Below are 7,313 nucleotides of genomic sequence, written 5' to 3'. Positions count from 1 at the left end.
AATGCAACATTAACCAGGACAATGGATAAGTACAGTGTCGGTTATGAAAACATTATTCAAAACAGTGCAAAACATCTCCAAAAATGTATTGTATATCCTAACCATGAGCCCCAATCTTCAGTTTATAGATTCCCATTTGCTTTCATGCAAAGGAAGAAGTATTTCATTTCATTGTTTTGCAAAGTTTTGCCTTGTATAGCTCCCATGTGATGTGAATTCATCAAACTTACAAGTTAGCTGGTAAAACGTCAAAACCATGTGTGGGCTGCAGAGAATGACTGAAGTGAGATATGAGCCTTGGTCCTCAGATGACAAGAGTGATTCCTCAAGATTGTTAGCTCAACTTCTTCAGTTAACACATTTCAGCTGTGAGACCAAATGAAAGCAAATACCTCCCTTTCCAAGATCTGCTTGTTTTCTGTAGGAAGTCCATCTTCCCTCCAGAGATCTACAGATAATCACTATGTGTTATAGCACTGTTACTTACTCACAACAAATTCTCTCTCTCTCTTTCTGTCTCCCTCCTCTCCTCTCTCTCTCTCTCTCTCTCTCTCTCTCTCTCTCTCTCTCTCTCTGTCTCTCTCTCTATCTCTATCTCTCTCTCTCTGTCTCTCTCTCTGTGTGTGTGTGTGTGTGTGAGAGAGAGAGAGAGAGAGAGAGAGAGAGAGAGAGAGAGAGAGAGAGAGAGAGAGATTGCAGGCATATGCCTGCCATGGTGCGGGTCAGGGAACAACTTTTATGACATGGTACTCTTCTTCCAGCTTGTTCTGAGGCAGGTTTTCTCTTGTAGTTCTTTCACTATACTGGTAGTCTGAGCTGTCTGGCTCATGAACACCCAGACAACTCTCCTGTATCTCTCTTGCCTCAGAAATGCTGCAATTAGATATGTATGCTGTACATCCATTACGAGCACGTTAAGTGCTTCTAACAATCTCAACTGATTCTATTTTATTATGTTTGAGAGTATTTAATTATATATTACTTTTTTCATAAACTTTTTTCTCATTGTTATAGGTTCAGAACACACATTTATATTACGAAGCTGAATACAACCTGCACAGTGACAACACCAACTGACCCATTATGCGGGTGGTAGAAATCTCACAGGGCCCCATCCTTAGGTCAGGAGCCATGGGCAACTAATGGCTGCCGAGCTCTAAGAATCTCATGCAAGATTATCCAATTTCAAATGTTTTTTTCTGAAACACACATATATGTGACCAATACTAAATGGATGTAGCAGAGAATATATGAATTATATATATATATATATATATATATATATGAAAAACTGTTTAAAGAAAATATGCTATTCAAAAAAGTCATAAATTTAAGATGGAAGGGGGACATGGAATGACTGGAAGATGGATCATGAAAATTATGAAAATACTATATCATGAAATTGTCAAAATACTAATTAAATTTAAAAGAAGATTTAAAACTTGTTTACTTATTCTTATAAAACTTGTTCACCAATTTTCAATGAGTTTCATGTTTTTATCTATTATTGGACACTTCTATATAATATAAAGTATGTGGAATAAAACTATACAAAATTTCAAACTGTGGAAAATGCATATTTTAGGGTTAGAGATGTGGCTCGGTGGTTAAAAATACATGTTGCCCTTTCCGAAGCCCTATGTTCAATACCCAGCACCCACATGTTGGCTAAAAACCATCTCTAACTCCACTGCCAAAGGAGTCAGCAGCCTCTATTGATATCCTTGGAAAACAGACATGAATGCATACATGCTGAAAAATATTCATACACATAGAAAATCTAAAAATTATAAAAGAAAGAGTCAGAAAATATTATTTAAATATGCAGTTTGTACCTTATAAAATATTATTGCAATAAAAGAAATTTAAATCTGTATTGATCTAAACTTGTGATATTCTGCTTATCATTGACTAATTTAACACATTATGAATTTCTGATATGTTGGACAATTTCTGTAACTTATCAGAGGTGATAAATTGCACTTTATTTTTTCTTCAGTAGTCTGCCTTGCCTGCTTACAATAGATTGATAGAATAGATAGCAGCATTTAGTCCCATTTCTCTATTAAAGTGTCTGTGAGCATCATGGATTCAGCAATAAACATGCATATATACTGTGAATACCATCAATATTGTTGTTTTATTCATAAGAAATATAGAAGAATCTTGTACCAATAGAGCCAATCCTGTTGAGTGTAGGTGTAGGTGTGGGTGAGCCAGCCCTGACATTTTGAGCATGGAAGAACTGCCCCTATATCTCATATGTCTTGTGGCAGCATGAGTGAGGGGAAGAAGCCCTCCCCCAAGCCCATCAATGCCTGGGACAGGTGGGAGAGCTGGCTCTGTGGTCATAAAAGTGGGAGAGCCACCCCTGACACCTGCCAGCTGCAACACCTGGGAGAGCAGCCCTGTACCTCATCAGAGTAGCGCAAAAGAACCAACCCTATTAGCAGAGGGGTGGGTGAACCAGCCCTGGAATTGTGAACATGGTAGAGCTGTCCCCATTTCACAGGGGAGGGACCAACCCTACAGGTACCCAGGCCCAGACCCAGGGTTATGACTTGGCCTGCCCCAATATCCAACCAGCTGTGATTTGCTGGAACACATAAAGGAACCCGACCTGTGGACTCAAAGCTGCAGGATCTCTAGAACACAGGGAGGCAGTGGGATGTCCAGGAAGAGTTCTAGTGGGGGTCCAATATTGATCATGTAGTAGAAACCAGGGCTTTGAGCCAGAACAATGACTCTTTGCAATGAATACTTCAGGTAGAGATGTATGGACCAAAGGGTATATGGTGTGACTTGTTGGGTCCCACTGCATTTTCCACGACCATATTTTTATTTTCCCTATTTTTAGTTTTTATTTCATTATCTTTCTTTTTCTCTTTATTTTTTTTTGTTTTGGGAGGGGTGTAGGGGCAGAGGGCTGATGTGAATGGGATCAAGACACATGATGTGAAAGACATATAGAATTATTTTTTGTTGGACCAGTTATATTGGGGTTACATACAGGAGTGTGGATGCAGCATTCTTACAGGAACAGAAATGACTCAAAGACAGCTGCATTACCAACTTTCAGCCCCAGCATGGGTGACAGCTCACTAAAAACTGGGAAAGTTGGAGCATACTGCAACAGCCTGCAGGCATATGAACAGGTTGTGGAGAATCTTTTCTCAATGTCTCTAGTCTAAACCTCATCCAGGCAACTTGGATACTTTCTGTTTTTTCCAGGCAGTTGGCCAGGTCTCAGTGTCTTCTTTGCAGTTTTTCTACTCTGAGAGTCTTCTTTGATGTTCAGCTTCCTTTCATATGGGAGGGGCTCTCTGCTTTTATTGTTAATTCTGGTAGGTAGGGGACTCATGAATCTGGTTAGTTTCAGGGATAAACTCTGGTTATCTATTACACAGCAAGGTGACCATAATTGATAACACGTTTTGTATTTCAAAACTGCTAAGAGTAGATTGTAAATATCCTCCTCATAAAAGGCATGTAAAGTGATGAAAATATATTCTGATCAGAATTTGTTATTTGTTTTCTTGATGATATCCATTGTCATTTGGAGGAGATGGAATCTCAAAGCTCTTTAAATTTAAGTTTTCTTAATGTTTAGGGATGTTGAAAAGTTTCCCAAATTCTTATTTATCATTTATATTTATTCTTTTAAGAACTATTTATTCACTTATATTCTCATACCCTTCTTTCTTTCAGTTCCAAATTTTCTGGTAATGAGCCCAATATAGCTTCCTGTTTTTTCCACAAGATACCTTCAATAATAACAATAACAATACAACTACTCCCATTATAAATATGACAACTGTCCCTGAAATTCAAGGCATCATGCTGAAGACACCCCACCCTTTGGACAGAGGGCTTGACAGCATTGAACCATAATGGAACTGAAAGCCTCTTCCCTGAGAACTAGCTCTCATTGTACCAAAAGGAGCTATGCAATCTGCCAAAGGATAAAGAAATCAATAATCTTATGCATAAAATCTAGAAACAACAACAAGACCCAGAAAGACAAATACCACATGATCTCACTCATATTTAGAATCCAGAAATATTCTGGACTCATAGAAGATGAGAACGTAAGTGAATAGAATGATTTTTTAAAGTAAATAAAGAAAATATATCTTTCAAAGTTAAAAAAGATTTGTGTGCACCTGATTGTAGATAATTCAACATTAATTATTTTACATTATAAACTATCAGCTTTATTAACAATTAATTATTTTACATTATAAACTATCAGCTTTATTAACAATTGCACAAAGTTAAGATTTATTTTCTAAGCATTTTTATATTTTATTACATCAATATTGCACTATCTTCTTTGTTTTTCTTAAGCATCCATTGAAAAATTAGTACTTAGTAGATTTGTTAAGTGACAAACAAGTGAATGAAGTACAGGTTAAGTGTCCATTGGTGTGGCATTGTGGCAAAGACCATCCTGCTGGGGTGTGCAAATCACCTTCTCACAGGACCTTCCGCTGTAAGCTAACACACTTTCCTCTATGTCTACAAACTTCTCTTGTCTACCCCCCTTGTCTATGGACACTTATTCCATTAGATTACAGTTTCACCCTATGGTATCATTTATACCTAACTATATCAACAAATTTTTCTTGGCACATTGAGCAGTATATTTATATTTAAGTGGTTGAAATATATGTATTGGTATTTTTATAAAAAAAACCATGCTTGTATATTGTATGTAGAGCTGTAAGATGTTTGAATCTTAATCTACAAAGAATCTTCCAAATCTATAAAGTTACAGACACCTGAATAATTTTGAAAGTGCACATTTATACATAAAAGCCTTCCACCCATCATAGACTCTATTCTCTTTGGTGCTCTTGAAAATCAGATGTGAGGAATGCAACCTTCAGGCTTTCTTCCTCTCCCCACAGCTCTCACAAGAGGCCAGTTTGCTCCATCTCCTGGGAATAGTCTACAAGCTTCTCTTGTCTACCCTACAAGATGTGCAGGACAAAGAAGTAGCAACTGCTACATCACATACTAATATTCTCAGGGAACTCCTATTTCCAGGATTGTCATTCTGCCCTACCTACTTAGACAGAAATCCAGGGAAGCATAATGTCCCTGTTTACTTAGTAACATGGTGTCAAATAATCTCACATCCACACATCCATGGTATAATTCTCCATTCCAGACATGCTTAGAAGGAAAATAATTAACCCTGTTGTCATGAGATAGATATTACCCACATTTTTGTCCTTGCTTGTGGGGTCTCCAATCTGAATAGAAACCTCCACACTATCTGCATCTCTAACAAATCCTCCACCTGAAAGAGAATCTCCACCCTGGTCATCCCTAACACGTGACAACCATGAACTGATTTTTTTCTAGAATACAGAAGCTGATCCCCAGTATGTTTTATGGAAAAGACTGTTTTGTTTTTTTGAGCCTGCACCTCATCCATATCAGCACAGAAAGCAAGGATTGACTCAGCTTCCTGTTCTCTAGTATCAAGACACATGAATGCACTGTGGGGAAAGAAATTCTCATTACCTGTAAAAACACTATGAGACTTCTATGCTTAAAGTCAGCATTCCAGCATAGTGAAAGACGAGACAGAAAGAAAATCATACAGTAATAGGAAGGTGACCAGTGTGCAAGGCCTTTATGTGGGCTGTGGTGCTGACATCTCTGGAGCTTTTAGTGTTATGCTGCATGTTCTTCAGATGTCTCCACAGGGAGAAGATGAGCAAGAGAAACAATGTCAGAGACACAGTGAGTAGGGTAAGTGTGAACATAGTGTTGACAAGTAAAACAAGTCTAGAAAATTGAGCCAAGTTACTTTTGATTGCACTCTAGGAAACATTTGCTTCATGTCCATCAGTCCGGACATCAATATGTGTGTTTATTAATAAAAATTTTTAAAGCAAGATAAGCAAAGATACCAGCAATGTCACTAATACCACCTTTTTTATTCTCTACTGCAGATAAAGAAAAATATAGCTTGATAAATTAGCTACCTTGAGAAAATAAAAGATGTTTAGACATGTAGCAAACCAGATGCTGAAATGATTGGTCACTGTCCAGGAAATTTTGAAAATTCAAATTATTTTTCCAGGCATTATCAAAGTTGTGTAGATGGATGAAACCAATATATGTACAATTAATGACCAGATCAGAATGTTTCTGGAAATGGCCAGAGCAGTGAGGATCTAATCCACCAAAGAGATCTTTCTTCTCTTGACCCAGTCCATGATGTTCACCACTGATATGAATGCATTTCCTAAATTTCATATTATGAAATCCACGGTTAAAATAAATGTTAATGTGACATGTAGGATATGACTCATTGTCACTAGGAGGATGCTTTAGTTCATGGTACACTGATGAAGATGTGTTAATCAGTCTTCTAAAACACTATGAAATTCTTGAATTCCCATAGCATTCACATTCACAAGCTCCTATACACAGTGCCAATGAAATATCAGTTCACTACTGATTTGACCCATAATTTTCAGTGCAAATTTTAGAACCTCCAAGTCAGTTAGGTTAGAGTTTATCCAGCTATTATGTGCCTTACACAGGTAACTCTGAAGTCTTTTTTGTAGATATGGAAGAAGAAACACTGAATTTTCACGTGATATCATCAAAATAAAGATATACTTACTTGCACTGGTTTTTATTAGTTTTTCTTTATACCTAGTTTAGTCTAGATATTTGATTTCTGGACAAGTAACATTTAAAAATTGCATCTCATGGCCATTAATCAAATCCAGACTGATATACAGAAGAAAACACATTAAATATAACAAAGTAATGTTTGTCCAGGGAACTATGCATGCTTTTCATAGTTCCTATAACAAGCTAATTATCAGAGTTGCCTAAGGTCTCATAGATATCATTGTCCCTCAGATATTCTGTACTAAGAAAATAATCATCTTAATTTTTTTAAGGTCATGCATACACACACACTGCTAACCAGAAGTAGAAAAACATTCAAATGCCATTGACTCAACATTTTAATAAATCTGTTTTGACATTAGTGTTTTATGCATATAACTCATGCTGATATTGCTGTAGCTGTCAAGATGCTGTGTAAAATAGTTTCCAATTATAATTGGTATAATAAGAATATAAATAATCTCAAAAATTGTTATTCTTTTATCTCTGTATATGAGGAAACTTGAAGATTTTCCTATCATGCTATCAAGCAAAGAATTTCATTGAATTTACAGACACCAAGGATCTAGTGTGGCTAACTTTGCACTCTTCAGGAAAGCTTTATTTTCTGAAACAGAAAATAAATATCACTATATTTCCCCTTTTTTGTCTAA

General features: G+C 36.6%; 1 pseudogene; it reads right to left on the bottom strand.

Annotated features, from left to right (window-relative positions):
- Nucleotides 1-722: 722 nt before the first annotated feature.
- On the bottom strand, nt 723-6,233 carry LOC119806530 (annotated as a pseudogene).
- Between the last annotated feature and the right edge of the window lie 1,080 nt (nt 6,234-7,313).

Source organism: Arvicola amphibius, chromosome 2 (assembly GCF_903992535.2).
Source record: "Arvicola amphibius chromosome 2, mArvAmp1.2, whole genome shotgun sequence".
NCBI classification, from domain to species: Eukaryota; Metazoa; Chordata; class Mammalia; order Rodentia; family Cricetidae; genus Arvicola; species Arvicola amphibius.
Note: the sequence above shows the minus strand (reverse complement) of the source record. Positions and strands in the feature narration are given on the sequence as shown.